The 23,269-nt window shown below is 40.4% G+C and overlaps 1 long non-coding RNA gene, 7 other non-coding genes and 1 pseudogene across 8 annotated transcripts in view; all 9 read right to left on the reverse strand.

Annotated features, from left to right (window-relative positions):
• LOC111754908 (uncharacterized) overlaps positions 1-23,269 on the reverse strand; it is a 164,869-nt gene that overhangs the window by 87,915 nt on the left and 53,685 nt on the right. The window contains exons 8-20 of the long non-coding RNA XR_010044870.1: positions 21,510-21,587; positions 19,544-19,612; positions 18,436-18,521; positions 17,449-17,487; positions 16,101-16,182; positions 15,225-15,301; positions 13,892-13,974; positions 13,044-13,089; positions 11,524-11,609; positions 10,649-10,701; positions 10,050-10,198; positions 5,293-8,875; positions 2,304-2,395 (exon numbers count right to left, since the gene is read on the reverse strand). This is a non-coding gene — a long non-coding RNA (uncharacterized LOC111754908). The remainder of the gene's footprint in view (positions 1-2,303; positions 2,396-5,292; positions 8,876-10,049; positions 10,199-10,648; positions 10,702-11,523; positions 11,610-13,043; positions 13,090-13,891; positions 13,975-15,224; positions 15,302-16,100; positions 16,183-17,448; positions 17,488-18,435; positions 18,522-19,543; positions 19,613-21,509; positions 21,588-23,269) is intronic.
• Positions 2,858-2,928, reverse strand: LOC111754924 (small nucleolar RNA SNORD113/SNORD114 family). The gene has a single exon (XR_002789593.1). It is a non-coding gene; the product is annotated as a small nucleolar RNA SNORD113/SNORD114 family (small nucleolar RNA).
• LOC111754938 (small nucleolar RNA SNORD113/SNORD114 family) lies at positions 10,283-10,354 on the reverse strand. The gene has a single exon (XR_002789605.1). It is a non-coding gene; the product is annotated as a small nucleolar RNA SNORD113/SNORD114 family (small nucleolar RNA).
• Positions 13,544-13,613, reverse strand: LOC111754918 (small nucleolar RNA SNORD113/SNORD114 family). Its single transcript, XR_002789586.1, has one exon. It is a non-coding gene; the product is annotated as a small nucleolar RNA SNORD113/SNORD114 family (small nucleolar RNA).
• Positions 15,728-15,794, reverse strand: LOC111754914 (small nucleolar RNA SNORD113/SNORD114 family; annotated as a pseudogene).
• LOC111754919 (small nucleolar RNA SNORD113/SNORD114 family) lies at positions 17,031-17,102 on the reverse strand. The gene has a single exon (XR_002789587.1). It is a non-coding gene; the product is annotated as a small nucleolar RNA SNORD113/SNORD114 family (small nucleolar RNA).
• LOC111754913 (small nucleolar RNA SNORD113/SNORD114 family) lies at positions 17,977-18,048 on the reverse strand. The gene has a single exon (XR_002789582.1). It is a non-coding gene; the product is annotated as a small nucleolar RNA SNORD113/SNORD114 family (small nucleolar RNA).
• On the reverse strand, positions 20,675-20,746 carry LOC111754915 (small nucleolar RNA SNORD113/SNORD114 family). The gene has a single exon (XR_002789583.1). It is a non-coding gene; the product is annotated as a small nucleolar RNA SNORD113/SNORD114 family (small nucleolar RNA).
• LOC111754912 (small nucleolar RNA SNORD113/SNORD114 family) lies at positions 22,672-22,745 on the reverse strand. Its single transcript, XR_002789581.1, has one exon. It is a non-coding gene; the product is annotated as a small nucleolar RNA SNORD113/SNORD114 family (small nucleolar RNA).

Consider the following 23,269-nt stretch of genomic DNA (forward strand, 5'->3'; position numbering starts at 1 on the left):
TGCACACTTTCAAAGGGACAGAGGCTCCTCTAAACTCATCACCCAAGGCACGACAAGAGTTCTCCTCAGTCCATCTTCATTAATTAAAAATGTCAGTAGTGCTGGTCATTCTCCCAAGGAAACACAGAAGGGGGGACAGGGGGTTCGATTGTGACTGAGGGTGGTGGCGGCGTGCACTGGCAGAGTGACGCCTTGAAGTCTGGGGTGAAGCCATTAAAGAGGACAAAGCAAAAGTCATCCAGACACTGAAGGGCTCCACCCAGAGACTCATGCTGTCTGCCTCTATCACCACTGGGTCCTAGGGATTCTTTTTAATATCTGCACTTCACGAAAACCCAAAACGGGCACTGCCCAGCCACACGGTCACCTGTCACTCACTGTGCTCTCTGTATCCCAGGCTCAACCCACGAGACCAACTAAGTATCTACTCCTTTGGGACGAATCCATCTCCTCCTTATCACTTTCTCCTTATTTTAGTAATAAATTTCTCCCCCTTATTTCTTTTCCTTTATAAAACATTTATCTTAGCTATATTCTCTTACAATAATAGTTTCCTTTTCATCAAATTAAACTCACATACAAGATAATTCTATATCCTGAGGTGGTTCATTGGGATCCTTCCAGGGGGCAGGCGGCCAGTTTGGGGGGACCTTAGTTCCTCCAACACCTGGCACTCATCAAGTACAACTCAGATGTCACCAGCCAGTATTATCCATCCTGACTGACTGTCTTCCTCCATTACCAACTATGTTTATGGGTTGATGGAAAATGAAATACACTTGGATCTAAAAATACAAAGAATGTCAAATATTACTAAAATCAGCCCCAAAAATCACTTCCACAGAGTCCAAATTTCTTGTATGAACTGAGCTCTGTGTTTCACATGTTGGTATTAAAGTAATATTTACTTAATACCAATCAGATATTTCACATTGGTGTTTTCATCTTGTTTGCTTAAATTTATACTTGAAAAAATGCAGCAAATGCCTTTGAAACAGTCAAAACATGACTCTGATTATGGCTCACATTGGGGTTCACGTTCCTCACACAAAGATGTAGCTAAGAGCTCCAGATCATAAGAGAACTCGGCTCCAAAGCCCCTAGTCCGGCTTTACAAAGCATATTAAATCATTAAAAACCCGAGACACTTCTCCTTGGTTTCTGTCTAACATTGTATCCTTCCTTTTCTCTTGTTGGTCACTTAGGAATTCACTGTGTGGAGCCTATTTCTTTACTTGTAAGGAAAAAAACTACTTAGAAGTTTCTTGGACATCGATATTGAACGTCTATATTAATCCCACTGTCTAATCACCCTCAGCCAAGCATTTTACATCGCGGGCACAGGTATTTCCATTGGGCTGTCGACACTCTCACTCCACAATACTATCTTGCCTCACCACTTATGTTAGAATTAGGCAATTCTTTATGAAGAGACATACGATATTCCATTAATTCAATTATAGTGAGCATGCAAATGAACACACACATAAAAGTCACTTTTTATATCACTAATACCTGTCTACTAGGATCAGTTCAAAGTAGAGAACAGAACAGATTTCACCTGCGAAGCTCTAAGAGTCCCAGACACGCGTCCCTCCCTGGTGGCTCACGCACCGCAGGTTAATCATCAGGGGCCCTCATTAGTCCTGTCTTTCCACAGTGGCTTCCACATTCTCAATTGATTAGCTCAGTAATTCACTAATTAATTATAAGCCTTAGTTACAAAATTAAAAGAGGGTTGTATCTTTCATTTGTTTTTTTTGAAACAGGGTCTCACCACCTAGTTCAGGCTGGCCTAAAACTCACACAGTCCTCCTGCTTCAGACCCCTCGGTGGCAGGATTATAAGTGTGCTCCAGCGTGCCCAGCTTGCGAATTCTAATTTGGACATAAAATCATGCCAACTTTGGTATATCTGGGTCATTATTATATGCTTCATATACACATTATCAATGTCATACAGCATTTCTACCCAGAAATGTGGATAGACACTTGTAATCTCAGCATTCTGGGTGGCTGAGGCAGGAGGATTGCAAGTTCGGGCCCATTCGGGTAATTTAGTGACACAGACACTGTCGTAAAAATAATAATAAGAAGAAGAACATTAACAGTAATAATAAGGTGCCGGGATGAAGCTATGTGTGAAGGTTCACTCTCCAGTGCTGCACATGGGAACTCCTTCAGGTTAACCGCCTGTTGATGCCTGGGACCCCGTCAGCCATCTCTGATCCCATCGCACACTGCAGTGATACAATAGACGCTCATAAGCACACCACACGGTCACCCCAGAGGCCCGGTACTCACCCGAGCAACTCACTGGCGCCTTCCCAGCAGCGCAGGCAGAGCAGCTGAGCATGGGGGTCCCCTGCACCTCAGGTCTGCACGCCAGGGCCGTTCTGAGTCACAGGGCAGGAAAGACACAACGGCAGTGAGGCCTTCTCTCCAGAACCTGCCTTCTGCCTGCCCGCACCGAGGCACCGGGCTCTCCCGTCTCAGCACGCTGACCTCACAGTTACAGTGAGTAACAGCGACGTCCCTCTAACGGAGACCTTGGCACGCTTACACTTTAGCTGGTACTGTGACGTTAGTGGCCAGAGCTGAGACACCCGCAGCCTTTGTCTCTCTTCGGACGTGACTGCTTTTCATACACACATTAATACCTTCCTGGACTCCACACTTTATAAGAGGACTTGTCCCAGCCTTCTGATGTGTTTTTATAGGATTATTAAGTTTTGCATTGATCCAGTTAAAAGTAGAATCAACACACACACACAAAAACAAAAGAAATGCATTCTATATTTCTAAAACCTGTCTGTGGGTTCATTTGAAAGGAAGGAATGGGCCCGATTTCTTTCATGGTGGACCTCGGAGCTGTAGACATATATTCACTGTCCACGATTTCAGGCCACCAGAGGTCATCACTGACCCAGGACTGGCCCTTTTCTAAATAATTACTTCTATATTGTCTTTTTATTCATTCTTGAATTTGTTATTCTACTAATTCATGGATTTGTTATTAAATTCAATAATTTTACAGCCTATGATTCATAAAACCCTGACGGCACCTTGGCATTTTTGTTCTGCATCTGGAAATCATCTCAAATCACTGTCTTCATTATCTTGTCTCCTCACATTCATTAATCTCTATAATGCCTTTTGTGTTGGTCACTGAACTTCAATTAATCTTCTTGATTATACTGGACACTTGTCAGTAACAGTGAGCGGCCCCAAGCAAATTGCCTAAACTGAGCTGGGAAATCTGGCTCCAGTTGCGCTGGCCTTCAACCTCCCAGGGGCCTGTGCCCACAGAGGCGGCCTCCGGTTTCAAGGACATGCACTCCAGGGTCACAAAACCGCCCAGCAACAGAGGCTGGAGTCCATGTGCGTTTAGAGTCCTCCTTTTAAAACTTACTTATTCAGTTCTCTCAATACATGTTTTTCTTAATAGAGAACCCAAACTTAAAAACTAGCCCAGAGCAATAAAATTGGGAAAGCCTCAATATTTCTTCTTATAAAAACAAACAAACCAATAACAATAACATTCACTATTATTACTCACTACCTGTATGGTACGTTGCTAAAGAGCAACTCCCCAGATTAACTTACAAGCAATGTTAGTTTTTCCAAATTACATTTACAGCGTTTCTTGCCTCACCTCATGGTTTCTAACTGGACAATGCTTCATTCTCTTTGACTCTATTAACATGTGCAACACTGGTCACTGATTTTTTTGTAACAATACAACTAAAATTTGTGAGCCCCAAGTCCAATGTGTGTATACCAGGTGTTCCTACAGGATGATTTTCTGTGCAGATAACAGAGTGGATCTCTTCCCGTTGCTTACTCAGTTTCAGACATGTGTTTTCAATCATCCGTGTCTTCCTGGCTAACAGTAATTATGACTGATTGGTCAGGATTTGACCTTTTTCTTAATTCATTTTGAGATTAATTGATATGTTGAATTTTCAATTGATTGGTGATAATAAATTCATGTGAATTGCAAAATACAATCAACAATGCCTGTAAGAATCCATAATAACTGTCTATGAGCATCCACTCAGCACCATACCTATCATTAATCAATCTTGGGGTTACACATTTCTTATCAATAACAACACAGTGAATATGCTCAAATGAGCCGCTGATGTAAAGAGCTGCCTTATCACACAGGAGGTCTCCATGCTTTACCACGGCCAAGTGTCCGTCGGCTCCAGGAATTTATTTTGGGGGGCGCTAACATTGCAGGTGGCAGGGTATTGAGACACTGTTGTCATTAGCCCACGCCTTCCAATTCCATGCTGGGAGGCACTGAGGTGTTTATCATTTCGTGCTGCGAGTTTTTTTCTTTTTCTATGAAGCACCTGAACCCAGAGCAGGCTGTTGATCGGCGTGTCTGCCCTGCCACTGACTCACATCCCCTCGGATCTGCGCTTACTTAGTGAACGCCCGGGGCTCAAATCACAGTAATAAAAACTCTTGCTGTACCACGTACTGTTATGCTTGGATATGCTTCACTCTTCATCTTTATACACTGCTGTATTTATTTATTCTTTCATTTATTGACTTTTAATAATAAAATCAAAATCTATGAAGCACCAAGGACTCAAGACATAATCCTTTAATATCACTAAAATCTGTCTAAAGGCTCATTTCCACAGAAGTAAACACACACATCCCAGCTTGCAATGGGCCTCAGCAGGTCATGGTGCTTTACTTATAAACCACGGTTCAGATCGCATCTTTTTGCATCATGGTCCTTCCCTGGCCTTTGCTCCTAGCATCAGAATATTCTTTCTGTGTGGAACAGGACCCACCCTAACTCTCATACAGGGAACAGGCCTTGGGTTGGGACTACAAGCTCCTCCTGCATAATAAAAGCAGATCGAGCCTCTGTCTCTTAAGGAACACTGAGGGGCGACCTAACAGAGAATTTTAAAAACCTTTGAAGATTACATGCTTAATTCTGAATCACGGTGCCCTATATATTTTTCAAATCATAAAACTGGTTTTATGATTCCTGTTCACAAAATTTCTTGTCCTAACGTCTTTTGATAATTGGTCTGGTTGCATGCTTTTCTTTCTATTGATCGTTTACTGACATTTTCACTGGTTCATTGTAATACTGGAATCATCATGCAGGAGCGGACCCCAATCCGGTGAGCAGACACCACATTATTAATGAATCCGCAGGGGCTCGTTCCCCAGGATTTAACACATCAAATCTCCTCTTTAAATGCATTTCAAGCGTGCAGAAATAAGTAATCACAATATAGAGTCAGAATTATTTTCTTACTGATTTGCGCTTGGTCCTTCTTCCTTTGATTTCTTTGGTTTGTTGAATTGGTTCGGCTGGTGTTTTGGTTGGCGGACAATCACCAATTCACTGCTAAATTCAGAATCTAAACTGCTCTAAACTGCGACATGAGCCGGGCAACACAGCAGCGTGGACAGCACCGCACGCCCTAAGTCACACGTGGAAGCCTGGAGGGTAATGTCACAGGGGAAGAGAGTGAATATCTGTCAGTGGAGGATAAAACTTCAGCCAAACATGTAGGTTGAATTACAGGAACCAAAGCCTAACTGGACAGGAAAACTAAGTTCTAGGGTCCCGTGTCCCTGTAAGGGAGCTGCTGTGTTAAGCTCATAGTTCAATTTATAAAGCACTAAAAGAGAGAAGTTTGCTAAATTCCCACATAAAACATTAGGTTTTAAAGGGAAGGAAATACTAATTCCGCCCACTTGACCATTACAAATGTTAAACATCTATTCAAGTACTGCACTGTCAAAATGTGTGATCATTAAGAGAAAAAAAAATATTATGTAACCAAGAAAATAAACTATATTTGAACAATATACAGCTATGAAACTGAGTCGAAAAGTCCACTGTACTACAGTAGATTAATTAATTCATAATCCCTGCTTCAAAGCACAACCTCAGCCCTGGTGCATGCTTAAGTGGCTCTCCTTTCCTTATGTGGGATTTGATTTGAATATTCATATATAACTGTGTCTTTCTTTATTTTTTTCTTTTTTGGTCTTTTTGTGATAGAATCTCACTGTGCAGTTCAGGCTGGCCTTCAGCTCACTTTGTAGCCCAGGCTGGTCTTGAACTCACAACAATCCTCCTGCCTCAGCCTTCCAAGTTCTGGGATTACAGATGCATGCCACCACACCCGGCTCATAGAACTGTTTCTAATTTCCTAAAAAGTAAAGCAGAAAAACACTCACAGGCATGTGAAATAAAGCCACTGGGCAGTTACACACCAAAGTGCATGCTGGCTGGGGTGGGGCCACAGGTGTGATCTGTTTTTAGTCATGGACAACAGTGTTTGTGTCATGAAGTAATCATCTTGTCCCAATAAATATGGTCCTAAAGAGACCATCCTTTAACAGCTTTTTAGACACTCATTCATGATATTTATGTTTACCGGCTCTCTTAGGATCAAATTAATACTCATGTGCAACCCAGCGAAGCCCACAGTAAGGGTTTTAAATATTCCTATTATCTGTCAATGTGCTAATTACCAAGCGAGATAATAGACTGCCTCTTCCTTTGTAATGGACTCTGGAAAGGGGTACAATGGAATGGATGACACTTTAGCGCAGATTTCACTGCATTTCCATCATCAGCTGTGCGTGAGTCGTTCTCATTTAAATTATACGCCCAATTAAGATGCAACACTTAGCGCACGGCTCCGCCCAACTAGGTGCTAACAGCAATTTATCTCCAATATGCTTCTTTCCTGTGCAATTAACAGACCAAGCTATTTTATTTAACAGCATGGGATGTTTCTGTGAAGTATGAAGAGGGGTAAAGTGGGATATTAACCACCTGTGAAATAACTCAGATGGCCTGGGCCGTGCGTCATGTTTCAGAGTTGTCCAAGGATGTCCAGCGTTATGTTATTCTAATCCTTAGTTTATCAAAAATTCTCATCATCCACATTTTCCTGTTTCACTAAGGGGCAGAGCCCTTTACACACCACTGACCAGGCTGTGAACACGATGCATAAGACACACAACCCATGCAGGAATACTGCGTGTGGGCCGCTCACCTCTTAACCAGCACACCACCACAGTAGGGCAGGCGGGTCCGGCAGCGTGGGCCTCACTCCAGGAAGGACGAAATCACAGGAAAAAGAAAAGACAGTCAATGGGTGGGTTCTGTGGCTTTGACTATGAAAGGAATATAATTAGAGGCATGGCAGACATGGAGCAGGAAGAATTCTGTTCTTAGGACTAACTCTACTTTGATTTATTGTATTACTTAAATTATTAATTTTACATAAAGAATGAACATTCTTCAGTCTGCCGCCATCAGTAAGAGAAACAGCTGACTGCAGGTGGGCCTGGTGGCTTCTCCCAAACACAACAACCTTTATAGTCCCTACAAGCAGACGTCCTCTGACAGAGGCAGATTGGTCGCATTGCTGCTTCATGAGGCATCCGTGGGAATGGTCAGTCTTGACCTTATTTATTAACGAATTCATGACTGGTGTGAATGAGTTAATAATTCATGAGCAAAGGAACTAATTTGTCCAACCATGCATTCTTTCTCAAGAAACTAACCATATTTACATTCTGACTGGCAACTGAACTAAATATTAATAATCTCATAAATACAGAACAGAAATGCTGTTTTTAATATCTGCCAATCTGGTATTAATAAAACTAGTAAAATCTGAGAACTTTTTTTTCCTAAAGGCAACACTATAAATAACAGTCCATTCTTAGTTATATTTTTCTTCTTCATTTAGTCATAATTTGAGTTATTCATACAAAAATTAACTTACAAAAAGGCAATCAATGTCATGAAATAAAGTTAGATATGTGTATGTAATATACATGCGTATAATTAGTCTAAGAGTGTGAAAAATAAACTATTTCTTTCCATGTAGGACCTCACATTCTTGGGCTGGCGTGCACCTCAATTTTACAGCTCTTGAAAAGCAAGCATAGTGTATTGCATTCAATAGATATCATTAAAAAAATTCTGAACATGAATATTCATTATTTCTAACTCTTAAATCACCAGCCCTCAATGTAGGTCTGCATAGGACTCTCCTGTTCTGGGTTTGTGTCTACATTTGGGCATTATTTAAATCACCAATTCACTAACAAGAAAAAATAAATATCCAAAAGTCACAAAATGCAAGCAAAGAATTTTAGTGTCTCTAACATGTGTTGATTAAATTATGTCCCCACAGGAATGAAATTTCGTTTCTAATTGACCTCAGGGTTACGTATATAAATTAGCCATCATAAATTATATGAATCTCATTTTTAAGATTGGCCCACGGTTGGCCTTCACTGATTATATTCCAGTTTAAAATAAAGGAGGATAAATTTCTGTGATAGGTAGGAAATGAATGCACCTTCAGATCACAATGTTACGAGAAACAAATCAGACACGTAAGCTTCCATATCACACAGCTTCTCTTATAGAAGAAACCCAATTATAAACACATTAAGGCACAAAATAAAAGACAGGCGGCAGGAAGCTGGGAGACAGATCTCTCTGCACAAGAGAAGGGGACAGAGACGGAGGCCAGTGGGCCGGGAATAAAGAGCAAAAAAGATGAGTTTGCACGTGTACCCGCTCCCCACGGTGAAGGTAACCATACTGTGCAACTCAACTTAATAAGAGCTTTTGAAAAATAAAATACAATGATACTTTTGCTTGGTTTGATTTTGGTCCTGAGAGTTGAACCCAGCACCTTATAAGTGAGCTACATTCCCAGCCCTTTCTGAATTTTAGGACAAGGTCTCACTCAGTCCCTACACCGCCCAGGTGAGACTCACCGTGAGGAAACCTCCTGCCTCAGCCTTCCAGAATGCTGGAGTTATAGGAGAGTTCCACCACGCCCATCACGTGCCTGAAAAAGAAATTAAAAACACAAGAACCTCAACGGTTAACTCGTACTGATCTCTTATGCATCCATATATTTGAAGAGAATAAAACCAAATGACACAAAACAGAACAGAGTCAATCAAAACAGAAGGATGAACAAGGCACATGACTTAAAAGCAAACTTCAAGAGGGTCAACAATGGCTACCGGAATGCATGAAGGCAATCTTATGTCTTGCAGCTGTAGAAGCAGTGCTGTAAATCAAGGCCCCCGCACACACTCTGAGGAGGAACCAAGCTGATTTTAGCACTGACACTTCGCCCTCCTCATCCCTGCCTCCCACATCTCATTTATCCAGTCATTTAGGGATTTATTAATTTTTCCTAGAATATGCTTGGCTTAACAGAGTGAATCGTGAAATGATTGACCCACAGCAATATAACTGCCTCTTACTTCTCGGTGTCTGTGATTATCAGTCAGAGGTAACCCCTTGAGCTATTTATTTCTTAATGAGATTAACGTTCAGCTTCTGTTACTAGCATACTGTTCTTTGCTTTGTTGTTCAAGACTGCCTCGGTATCTTCCAATTCACTGAATTGTGTATTTAATACTTCCATCATGAATCAATTTTTAATAATAGTAATAATAAAGGGTTGATGAATCTAAAATAAAAGAACACTAGCACTTTATAAATTTCTAGCATAAATCCATGAAATCACTTAAAATGGGTACAGGGGATCCACCATATTCCTTTTTCTGCAGACAGTAAGCTCCCAGATACTTAGTAATCATCAACACACTACTGACTGGAATCAACGGTGCCAAGTTCGGTGTTATTTTCTTCATACAATTCTGCACTGACTCTCCCTTCAGGAATAGCAATAATTACCATGAACTGTACAATCTCAAGGGAAAGATCCCAAAGCTCCCCCACCAACCCACAGATCCACCGTGTCACCCTAGGTATGTACTACTTTTCAGGCATTTTCATTGATATAAAAATGTATTTCTCTTATATGAGAAATGCAATGTATACATAACTGAAGAGCAAAATAAAAGATAATCAGAAACGGAGAGGCAGGCACTGTGGAGACGGGAAGGAGACAGAGGGAGGCGGGGCGGAGGGAGGGAGAGATGAAGGACGTGGTGTGCGCATGCAGCACCAGAGATGGCTCAGGACGCCTCACGTCGGACTCACACCTCTCTCTCGCTGTGCCATGGTCGGCCTGGTTAAGACAACAGTCTGTGATAGCCCAAACAAACAAGCGATTCGAGTCGGTCTCCACACTTGTGCACTCAGGGGCAGCGGGGAGCTCTCCAGCGGCGAGGTCGGCAGGGATGTGTGTGGTCTGTGAAGTACAAAGCCACGTACAAAAAGACAGCACTGAGCGCTCTTGCCATCCAGCAGAGGCAAAGCCCACATTCCTTTCTTCTTGGACCTCAGAGTTCCAGACACATAGTCATCACCTGTCACTCACATGCCACCGGTGGTCATCACTGATCCATGTTTGAGCCTCCTGTCATCATGCTTTCTTCATTTTTATTGAATTCATTATTTAATCATTGATAATAAAATGAAACTTGAGTGGAACCCCAAGAATAATATATCTGAATTGCCACCACAGTTTAACCTTTGATTATCTAAACCCAATGTTCCTCATTATCCAGTAATCAGCATGATTTTTCATATTACATTCATCCTTGGGCCACAGTTAACTCATTAGGGTTAACAAGTTTTAATAATGACAGGAATATTGTGAAGCAAATTGCCCAAAACAAGGAATTGGACTCTTACTCACTCTGGTCTCACATGGATCCAGCACAATGTTTAAATTGGTTGGATGCACACATTCTAGAGAGTGGAAAACAGAGAAAACGATTTGTTAAAACCCGAGACAGTCTTTGCACTGATGCGTATTTGTATCACTTATTTATTAGTATTTAAGTATTTATTACTTTATTATATTTCATTTCATCTTCTTATGACAGATACCAAACTTGCCCCTGACTCAGAGCAGTACCACTGTCATTGTCTACATCATCCTGAGTTCAAGAGGTAACACACTTGATGCACGGAGAATCTCTCAATTTTAATTTACATAATATTAATTTATATTTTAGCCACTGACCATATATCATTCTCTTTATTTTTATTCATATGTATATACGTGTGTTTCTTTACCCTGCCACTGCTATTTTAATATCTTTTTTTAAATCCATGAACAAAGACAAGAGCAGAGTCCCTGAGCTCTGCCTATAGAATCTTTACAATAGGGCAATTAGACTAGATCGCCCCTGGGAAGGACCGCCAGGGACATGCTCAGCACCTCTGGCCACTCGCCTCTGTTTGGTAACCTCTTATAAATATCTACATTGTCTATTAATGATTCTCCATTCACTAATAATAATAATAGAAACAAATATCTATCAATCACAAAAACTCAAAGGTAACATCCCTACGCATCTCCATTATCTGTCTTTGCAATCATTGTCCTCTTTGACTACACCTCTTTATGGGTGCAAGTATCTACAGCCCCACATAATGGTGCCTGTGGAGTTCGCGTTTACCTGTGGAACAGGGTTGGCTCACTTTCACTATACTTAAGAACGTTTGAATATTATACAGAAGACCATAAGCAAACACCTCAAACCAAAGAATTTGAGAGGTACTCACACTGGTCTACAGGCAACCTCAGCCGGGCAATCTTGGTGTTCCTGATGATGACAGCCACGTGATTAGTGACCTAAGGTTTGCCAGCCCTAAGGAGTACAAAGCAGAGCAGATGTTCACAGAGCTGAGACATTCTTTACGGCTCCATCTATTTGACCTTTCCCTTAGTGCCTTCAGTGTGCATGAATGTGGGGCGCTGGGTATTCACTTTCCATTACAATGAACAACAATGTATTTGCTCTGATTCACAATGAGAACTCTATTTATACTGTCTATATCATTCCTCATTAAAGAACTTCTTAACTATTTCAGTGAGTACCCTACACAAACTGATCAAAGCAAGACCAGAGCTTTGACTGCATCCATGGGAGCCGAGAGCATTTCTGGATGTTCTTGTGTCTATTTAATATTTTTATTGACAAAATGAACATCCTTTCAAAAATACACAAACAAAAATGAAAACCTCTGGCTGTACTCAAAATATTGATTTCTTTGACCCTCCCTCCTACAGCCCAATACAGGACACCATAGGCTTCATGACTAAGAAAAATAAAATGTTAAAATCATTTTGGAAGCATCCACTCAGTACAAAGGGAAACTCTGGGAAAACTGGTGACTCTCCCATCTCCCCTTCATCTCATTGGTCATGACTCACTAATAAAATGGTGATATTTGTCTTCTTAATAAGCATCACTAAGCATGGGTCTAACCTTAACAATTTCCCAAGCACTAACACAATTAAAAAAGTTACCAGTGTCTGCCAGTCAAGTGGGAGGTTGTAAGTTCGATTCACAGTACTAAAATAAAAAGGTTGAAAAAGACTTCATGAACACGGGGGCTGGGGGTTTAGCTCAGCGGCATAAGCACCTGCCTTGCAAGCAGGCAGTCATGAGTTCGATCCCTGGTACCAATAAAAATGAAAAAGACCAAAAAAAAAAAAAAAAAAAAAAAAAACCAAAAAAAAAAAAGACTTCATGAACACGAAAACTAAAACATCCTCAACTACTAACACCTCCCCCTAGGATGGCGAGGTGCACAGGAGATGCCTGATAGCTTGGATCTCAGACCTCCAGACCTGCAGCACCATCCGTGGCTCACTGGTCACCAGCCATTCCTGCTGATCCAAAGCTGGCCTCCCCCTTAACCTTTAATTTCTATTTGACTCGCTAATAATAATCAGACATCAAGAAATCCCAAGAAATTGGGAGCAAAAGAATATAAAAATTGATAAACATTAATAATAAAATTAATAATAATCCCTAATGAAAATCAGGTACCCTGTAAAATACCTACAGGATTTTGACCATATTTGTATATCTTTCACCTTACTCTTAATTTTATAAGCATTGGTTAATAAATACAGTATTTCATGGCCATTTTACATTTTTCCTTGGACCACAGTAGGATTTATTGGATTATATACAATACTTTAACCAGCAAAGAGAACACCTTTTAAAAAACACCGAAGACAGGATGAAAGTTTTTACTATGCTCACAAGAATCACACAGAGGGAGACGCAGACCTTGCGGAGAGGGAAGAATTCTTCTGTTGGTGCAGCAGCATCCATTCTGAGAGGACAAAGCACAAAAGATAGCAAAACTTGGCATGCTGGCCATGTACTCTTGCATTCTTTCCTCATTCCATTGGTCATTTTTGAAGGAAATAAATTTTAACAATATGCATTTTTGGAGGAAAAACACAGACCACTTGGAATCTGACCCAAGGAGGGACTTAAGGGATCATTTGTAGTGCATTGCCACCATCGAGCAAGAGTGCTATGACTCTGAGTTTGTTTTTTGGGGTTTTTTTTGTTTTGTTTTGTTTTGCTTAATGGGCTGTACACTCATATACTAATGTTGTTTCTTCCCCAAAATTTATTTTCATGATTGGCCAATTTTTTTACTACTTATTGATACATTTCATCCAATTCCAAAAATACATTGACAAAACCCAAGAACGCCCTTGAGTATCCCTAGCACCTACTTCTGGGATTTGAATGTGCGCACCAGGTTTCTTCCGGCACTGGACCTCAGACTACCACAGTCAGTCACCGTCCGGGACGCGTACGCCACCAGTGGTCATCATCGATCCAAGGCCTCCTGGTCCCTACTGGGCTCCATATTAACTTCCTGTTCATTTCACTACTCAGTTTACAACCAGGAATCACAAAATGCTAATGACAAGTCCTTAGGGATACTATTGATATTGGCAGGATTTTTCCCAACAAGATGTCGTTCATGGCTGCTAATTTTTGACAAAGGGTTTTCAGGACCATTTAGTATTTCTCCTTGAGCCATGGTTGACATTGTACATTACTACCTTGAATACCCTTAAACTCCACCCAAGTGAAGATAATAACTTAATACTCACATCGGTCTCCACGGTCCAAACACCAGGAACCTCAGACTTCATGAGCAGGAAAGAACACCTGTGTCAGCTCGGAGGCACCCATTCTGGGGATACAGAGTACACCAGGTTATAGCAGGGCTGATATGATGCCCATCATTTATTCTTGGACTGCCACTTTTATTTTTGCGATTCATTTCAATGTTTACCTGTGTTATTTCCTTCTTAAGAAACAAACGCTGAATCTGTTTCTGACTAGAATAAGGATTTAAGCACTTAATGTTCAGTGCACAGAGCTTTCAAAAGATGTAGACTCTGATGCATTTATTTCCTAAGAAACTTCTGTACTTAAAAAAGAACAGTATTAGTATTTTTTGCCTTCATATTGTTTTCCTCTTTGGCACATGCCTCAAATTTTTCCTTTTTCTAATATAACTATCAAAGTAGAATGCAAATGTATGAACTCAAAGAAAAAAGTAAGTCCTCTTTCTCAAACATACCCCTAGGAAAAAAGGTATGCAGGAACGTCTCACACTGTTCTGGACCTCAGCCTATCAGATCTGTAATCACCTCCCTGACACACTCTCAGTGGACTTTAGGGATCCAAAACTAGAACTCCTTTTGTTAATTTCTAGGTTTGCTTATAAAAAATTGTTTTACTAATAATATGTAGAATATTATGAATCAGAAACATCTAACAAACAAATCCTTAATTACACTTTTAAGACATATGCAGGATCTTTGACCACACTGAGTACTTCTCTTTCCCTTCCTATTAACTGTACAAATATTAATGAATTAGGACAAAGTTATAATCATGCTACTCTTATCATTGAGCCGTGATGGATGTTTCTAGTGGCTTCTATCCAGGTGTCTCCCCAAAGCCTCATACCCTCAGAGATGGGGCTTTCCAGAGGTAGGTAGATTTAGGGTGTGTGACATGGATTCAGGGTATAATGATTGGATTTGTCCAATGATCAGTGAGCACTGTTCTGGGTGTGGATAATGGGAAGCCCCACCCTGGCTGTGGGAGGGATCAACCAATAGGATTGCAGCCTGGGAGGGATGAAAAGGGAAAGGAAGGCTTCCTTCCCTTCTCGCTGCTTTGTTGCCTCTTTCCTGCACTACCATAAACTCTTCCTCCTCTGCAGTGCCCCTTGGATACCTGCTGACAGTGCACTGAAATCTCAGATAAACTTTTCCTCCATTGGGTATATTGTGCTAGCTGTATGAAAAGTGACTAAGACAGCATTCTTGGGTTATATGTAATGCTTCTACCAACCCAGTGAGCACAATATAAAAACCATGCCCCCAAAAAACAAAACAACCCAAGCCAACACACTATCTGTGTACTCACATTGGTAGCCATGGTCTTAAACATACGCAGGGTAACACAGAACACATAAGGTGGGAAGAAGGGTGGGACTTTCCATTCTGAGAGTACAAACAGAAAAGAGTATAAAAAATTCAGTCTCTGTTCATTTATCCTTGCATCTCTAATTTCATTTCATTAATCATTTCAGTAGGAAGTAAATTATAACTTTTGAAGAAAGAAAACATTGAACATTTAGTACATGGTGTTAACAAGGACACAGTCCTTATAGTTTACACATTTGAGGTTTTTGTCTTTTAATGATTTAGGTGATTTTAAATATACAAATTACATACTTCCAGGTATCCTATCCTATCTTGTATCTTTATAATTATATAATACCTCATGCTCTATCTGGTATAATGCTTCTATTAATAAAGTTGGAAAAGTAGATTGCAACTTCTTAAACCGAAAGACCAAGAACCCCCTTAAGTATCCTTAACACCTACCCGCAGGACGACAAGTTACATACAAGATGTCTTACAGTGTTGGACCTCAGACTTCCAGAGGTATAACCATCAGCCATGATGGCCACCAGTGGTCATTACTGGTCCAGAATTGGCTTTCCCTTGTTTTCTTAGTTTTACATGATATTATGGACCATTAATTTCATTAGAAACTCAAACATGAAGAGGCATGTAAAATGAATATTATCCTTGGGTATAATTTGAGCTAACTATAAGCCATTTTGTCATACTGAGTAGGCTTTCAACCAAAATACAAAACAGCGGTGTTTCAGGACCGTTTCTTATTTGTGAGTGAAGCATGGCTGACATTCTTAGATCATTTATGCTTCCACCCAGACAGTAAGCCTCTTTCAAAAACTGCCCAACACAAGCTAAGAGCATTGTCTTCACTCACATCGGTCTCCACGCTCCCAATACAGAGGCAGCCACAGAGCTCCTGGCCGGGAAATGCTTTGGTGAGCAGGGCGGCACCCATCCTGGAGGACAAAGCAGACGATTAGAAAAAGTGACGCCTGCCCATTTATCCCTGTACCTGTTCCACTCGTGTATTTGCTCTTTCCTTTCACTAGTCATGCAAATAAGAAACAAATTGTGACTATATTTTTTTTTCTTGAGAAAACAAACAACATTGAACATTGGGCTCTTTGACTGTACCATGCACTCTGGTCATTATTGTATAGAATACCTTTGAACGATTTATTTATAAGTGGTCTTTGGTGTGTTTAAATATATTAATAATAGTTCTACTCACCAATTTATTTTCAAAGCTGGCAAACACCACTCCTTTATCTTTATTTATATATTTGTGTAATGGTTCTGCCATTAAGTCAGTTACAAAAATAAATGGAAACATCTTGGTTAATTTTACATATCTATAGCTGATTGTCTAGATGGCTATTTTGAAAACAATAAAGGGCATTATGGTACCATTGTTAATTTCCTATTATTTTGTTTTGAAGTCCTGTATTGTTTTCATTGTTTTGTTTTGTTTGGTCTTACACTGTTTTATTTTGTTTGATTTTATTATGTCTGATGGAGTGGACCATTATGAAAATCACAAGATATCTTATGTTACTGTTGTTGATGCCTTATGATCCTGTTTTTAAGTCCTGTATAATTTTCGCTACTCTGTTTTGATTAGTTTTATTCTGATTTATTATTTGGCTTTGTTCTTTTTATAATAAAGGGTTTTTTGAATGTAAGAAAAAAACATTGAAATTTCCTCAGTGCAATGACCAAGAACACAATGAACAAGAGTAACACTCCCGACTCCTGCAAACACCCATCCCTAGGCTCAGGAGGTGCACAGGAGACACCCTTAGCCTTAGACCTCAGACTTCCAGAGCTACATTCACCAGCCCTGCCTCGCACACCACAAGGGCTCATCATCGACCCAAGGTCCTCTTTCTCTGCATTGATTTATAAATCTCCTTGTTCCTTAACTTATCATCTTATTGATGGTATTTAGATAACTATGAATCATATGCAGAAAGGAGAAAACCTTGAACTATACTCTCAAGCTACCTACAGGATGTTTTGCCACATGAAGAATACACCTGGACTAACCCTTAATTGTACAAATGCTGGTTAACTATGTCAGTCACTTTAGAGTTTCGTGGTGATGCCATGCTTGTCATTGGCCATTAATGGTGTTCATCAGTTGTGTATGAACATTTCTACAAATTCTGTGAAATCCACTTCCCAACCACACAAACCAAGGCTAGAACGTTGACCATACTCACCTTGGTCTCCGTGCTCCTCACACACGGGAGAAAAAGACCCTGCAACCAAGAAAGTATGCTGTGATCAGGGGGAGATTCCATGCTCAGTATGAGGCTGAAGGGACTGCAAAAAGTGGATATTATTTCCACTTAATCCTCCTTCATCCACTAATTTCACTGACCTCTTAATTAAGAGTGAAGTGGTGTGGGTATTTCTGCAGATAACAAACATCAAAGCCCTGTTTCCATTTTATCTACCGTCCTCAGCCAAGGTTGCAACAAGGGTTAAGATTTTCCCTTTCTTAATGGACTTGCATGTGTCAAATACAAAAATAATGTATTGATCTTCATTATATATTTTCACTACTGGTCCATGTGTCAGGCTCTTTATTTATTACTACATACATATACATATTTATTACCATGCATACAATGGTTATTCCATTGATCCAATTAGAAAAGCAAACAGAACTCTCGTGAGCACAAAGACTGTCTGAAACACCACTAGCACTGGGCCTAAGACCCTAAGGTGCCGAGAGTTCTCCTGGTTGGGACCTCAGACGCTGAGAGCTGTAGTCATCATCTATGACTCATACGACTCCAGTGGTCATCACCGATCCGCAGATGGCCCTCCGCTGGTGAACTCTACGTTAACCATGGACCAGTCATCTCATTAATAATGAACGTAAGGAAACTACCTCAGCTACAGAAAAGGCTTCCTCTGATGTGTGTTTGTGGGATTTATGTCAAAAATCAGATGGCTGAAGATTTGTGTAGTTGTTTCCTTAACTAATGTTCCATTTTAGTAGTCTTCGTATCTATTCTTGTGGCAAAACCAGGCTTTTTTAGCTATATTCTTCTATCCATTTTCTTCCTTTTTCTGCTCTGACTGAATTGATTAATGAATGCAGTTCCACAACCTTGTCACAATTACTATGTAACCATGCTTGATTCTGTTCCATTACCCACTATGCTTTTCCATGTAAAGAAAAGAACTTTGTTACTCACATGGGTCTCCAAGCGCCTAGAACAAGGAGTCAACCATGACCTTCATGCTCTCAGAAAGAGGCTGGTGTCAGTGTAGAGCATGCATCCTGGGAGTACAAAACAGAAAACAGTGATTTTTTTTTTTTTGAGGGGGATTACCAGAAATCGAACTCCTGGCCTTGTGCTGTCATGGAGACACTGGGCCTCCGAGCTGTCCCCAACCCCAAAGCAGAAAATGTACAGATTTAAGTTTTTTCTCTTTTCCCTTCATCCTGCCTTACATTTCACTAGTCATTAAGTACAAGAGGCAATGTGATCACATATTCTTCCTAAGGAAACACGTAACACTGGACAAAAGAAGGACTTAAAGGCATTACACTTACTAAATATGGCATGCACTACCAAGGCTGCAATATTGTAGTGAGGGTTTTTGTTCACAAGAGTTGAATTTCTTGGCACATTATTGTTCATCACTGGTCAATGCTTCAGACACTTCATTATTTGTGTATTTGTTCAATGACACTTTCATTGATCCAATTAGAAACACAGAGTGAGCCTTGATGACTGAGAACCACCTTGACTACACCCAGGCTGTAGTCGTACGGTCTAAAGTACATGCTGGAGGGCTTCCTGTGCTGGGACTCAGCCCGTACAGCGGTGGTCACCATCCCTGCCTCACTCCCCACCAGTGGCCATAACTGATCCAAGCCTGGCCATCTTTATCCACTAAGTTACTTACTTATTTTTGGTACCAAGACGCAAACTCAGAACCTCGAGTTTGCCAGGCAGGCCCTGCACTGTTGTGCTAACTCCTTCGCCTTTCCATTACTTTCTCCATTGGGTCATGCACTGTTTACTTCACTAATATTAATTAGGCATCACTAGGAATCATAAAACAATTAAGAACAAGATCCCTTGGTGCACCGTGAGCTGACTGCAGGATCTTTTGCCACAGTAAATAGGTCTCTTCTTAGCCAATCTTAATTTCACAATTACTGATTAAATTACAGAGCACGTCATGGCCATTTTCTATTTCTCCTGTGACCAAGTCGCCATCCTTGGGGTACACGTGAGGCTTCCACCAACACAATGAACATGGTTTCACATCCACCCGAGCCCCCGCACTCACTTGGGTCTCCCTGGGGACCATGGGTGTCATCGGCAGGAAAGTGCTCCCCTCAGGTCGGACACAGCCGTGCTGAGAGTACAAAGAAGAACAGGGTATTTTAAAAAATAGTATTTGTCCACTTACCCTGGAGCCCTTCCTTGTCTTAAATTAGTCATTTAAAAAGGAGCCAAATTGTGATGTATATTTTTTAAGCAAAACAAAAAAACCACAGAACATGGCTCTGACCCTAACACTATCTATTGTCTGTTCTAGTCACACAACAGTTCAAACTCTAACACTTCTAAATCATTTCTGAACAGAGTTCAGAATTTTCCATATATATTAACATTGCCTGTCATCCATTTATTTTCACAACTAGTCAATGTGTCACATGATTTATCTTTATTTACATATTTATATAATGATCCATGCATGGATCTTACTGTAAATAAAGAGTAGAAAATCATGAACACAAAGATCAGGGATAAGATGCTGACTATTCTTAATACCCGAGTAATTAAATAGTGGGCCGCAGTGTTCACTTCTTTGTGCATCACAGCCATATAATATTATACCTGTAATTTCACAGAAACTGTACGATATTAATGTGTACCTGAATAGTCTTTAGACACAGAGAAACCATCAGTTCACATTTTTAACAAAACTTCAATTTAAACATAGTAAGAGTTACTGGTTTAATCACAATTAGTTATATGATATAGTCTTAACATAGATCCATATCTACGACCTCTCAACTAGTAGCTATTTAATAAACACCTAATATAAGTATTTTGTCCTTTTCTTAATCAGACAAGGAACCTGACCTAGTACAACAACAGAGATGCTAACATCTAGTTATGTAAATGTTCCTTACCCAAAAGAGCCCACTTTGATCAATTTATGTCACTGAAATTCAGTGCTTCATAAATGTATCATTAGTCATGGCTCTTCCTGCAGTAAGTACTTTCATATTGATACCAGAAATAACCCATTTTGTCTTAAGTCATTTATATTTTTCTTGATTTATGAACTGTTTCACAGGAAAAAAAAATAATAATCTATACCCAGAAGTCTAATAACACAATCCATATTGTCTTAAGCTCCTGAAATATGCCTATTTCCCATAAAATCATAAATGCAAATCTTCCTGTGATGGATCTCAGAGTTATAGGGTTTAATCAAAGTCCTTGATTCAGACACCCCAGGGTACTCATCATTGATCCAGAGTGAGCAGCCTTTTTCCTTCATTTGTACTTTTTTGTATTAATCCATTTGGTGCTTTTCTAGCAATAATAAAATTAATACTAATGAATTTTTTTAAAAAAAAACAAGCCAGAACAACAGCCCCAAACACAACCAAGATATGTGTGCAAGGCTGTTTTCCCACCGACAAGATGTTCCCAACAGCGCACCCCTCTCCTGTAACAGACCTCCGCACAGCACAGAAGGGCCAATTAACACCTTTGTGGTGGAAGGGTTCGGCCTCCTCCAGCGCTTCTCTCCCACCTGCTCCTCATCAGGAGCTGCCTAATAGAGAGCCCTGGGTGTGAGGCGCAATGGTGCTGTGAACTGCACTCTCCCAGACAGTGCCCAGACCACATGCATCTCCCTCCCTGCTCGAAACAGGGCCGGTGCAGCCAAGAAACCTAAGCCAAAAACTCATTTCTACAGAATTACCTTAAAGGCAAATAGCCCCAGGTGGAGGAAGCAGCCAGTTGGACAGGGCAGCCCTAGATTTTATTACTGGATATATATTAACGTAAATGCTGTGCAAAAATCAGAAGGGTTTTTCCAACGCAAGGAAAGAGTCCTCTCTTACATTTTAACCACAGTTATGCTTAAGCAGATAAATCACAGACTTTGTTTCAGAATACCCTCATCTCATTGGTCTGTTTATACCAGTTCAAAAGGAACGAACGCTAATGAGAATCTGCTGCAGTTATCAGGATTCTTCGGTGTTATTTACGCGGGTCCCTGGGATTCTTACCTAAGACGGTAACAGCCCAAATCTTCCTCCACAGAGGTTAAATCTGCCACCACTTCACTCCACAGCATCACACACCGACTTTGAAAAGAAAGAATAACACAGATTTAGATCATATTAAAAGACACCAGCTGTGTGCTAATCATAAAGTTGCTTCAAGTCTCTTTTCATTAGTGACCCAATAATAGAAAAGTTCCAATTTACTGATCTATTAATTCTAACTAATAAGGTAAACATTATTAAAGTCATCATTCGAAGCCACGAATTATCAGGGTTGCACACTACAGATTCCTTATCCAGAGGCAAGGGCATCTATAATCCTGTTTTTTGTGGAGTCAATTTGTGAAGAAACAGGTGAGATTACATGCATGGTTGATTGCCTATTCTCATATTCAAACTAGGAAGATGGCATTACTTTTATGCTTTTCTTTGTTTTTTCTTTTTTGTTTTGATTTTGGGGTAGTGGGAATTGAACCCAGGACCTCCTGCACGCTAGGCAAGTGACCTACCACTAAGTCGCTTCCCCAGCCCTATCTCACTCCTTCTGGGCTCTGCCTGCTTTTAAAAACATAACCATGATAAGGACCTATTGTATTCCAAAGCAATCATTCATCAACATAAGAAATAACTAGTGTTAATCCAAAACCGGGAATAATGCTGTTATGTCTCCATATGTTCCTCCCGTTGCCCGTGGAGATTCAAAATCCAGATGCATTTGTTTAAATACAATACTGCACCCCATTAATATGTATAATTAATATAAGTGAATCAAGAACATAAATTTTAAAACAGATGTTCCTTCACATTTTTAATAAAACTCATGTTTGGATTAATAACTCCTTCCCTAGGGATACTCTCAAGATGAGCTCTTCTCATTCTTTCTGCCAACTAAATAACTGCTGAATCTGTTGTTTGTTTTTTAATTTTCCTCCCTCTAAGTACAAACACCCAGCAAACACCCACCTACATCAAACGATGGCACTGAGACTTCTGTCTGCACGCCACTCACTATGCAAAGTGGCGATGTCTTTACCACTATTTGTCACTGGGACCCAGCAGTACAGAAATAGTGTATTGGAATAATCCATGCTCCACCATCTAGCTATGCTGAATTCCAGAGATTTTTATAAACTCCACAGAGGACAAAGAGAGGCCACTTTTGGAAATGGACCTCAGAGTTCAAGATGGCTTTAATCAAAATATTTGATTCAGACACCCTCCAATCTCATCATTGGTCCAGGCTCGGCGCTAGTGTTCTCCCCCCACTTCGCCTTGGTCCTGAATCCGAATATGAAGTGCTCGGATGGGACAGGGCCCTGAATCTCATTTACTGTCAGTCTGTCGATATCCGTGCTCCACAACAGCCGTGTCCACGGACTCAGCCTGTATTCTAAGGATGCTGTCATTAGCAATCAAAACCCAAGGTGGCACCCCAAAACCAGAACCAAAGCAACATGGGTCACCGTCTAAGAGATTTTTCTAATGTGTTAAAGGCCCACATTGTTAACAGTATGGAAATGCTTAACTCAAGCATGCTGCAAAAATAATATGGAATACCAAAAAAGAGTTGTGGAAATTATCCTAATGTGGATGATCTTTTTAAAAAAGGAATCTCGGTTCTGGAATGGGTTCCCCCCACTTCTCTATAGGTCCATGGTGGGCACTGTTGAGTTTAATTTTTGTGTCTTGGGTTCCTGCTTCCGTGACTATATATAGAGAAACCAATAATAGAAATTCTGATTGTTACTCACACAGCTTCTTAC

Source organism: Cavia porcellus, unplaced genomic scaffold (assembly GCF_034190915.1).
Source record: "Cavia porcellus strain 051 isolate PalLab524CR breed Dunkin Hartley unplaced genomic scaffold, mCavPor4.1 scaffold_31, whole genome shotgun sequence".
NCBI classification, from domain to species: domain Eukaryota; kingdom Metazoa; phylum Chordata; class Mammalia; order Rodentia; family Caviidae; genus Cavia; species Cavia porcellus.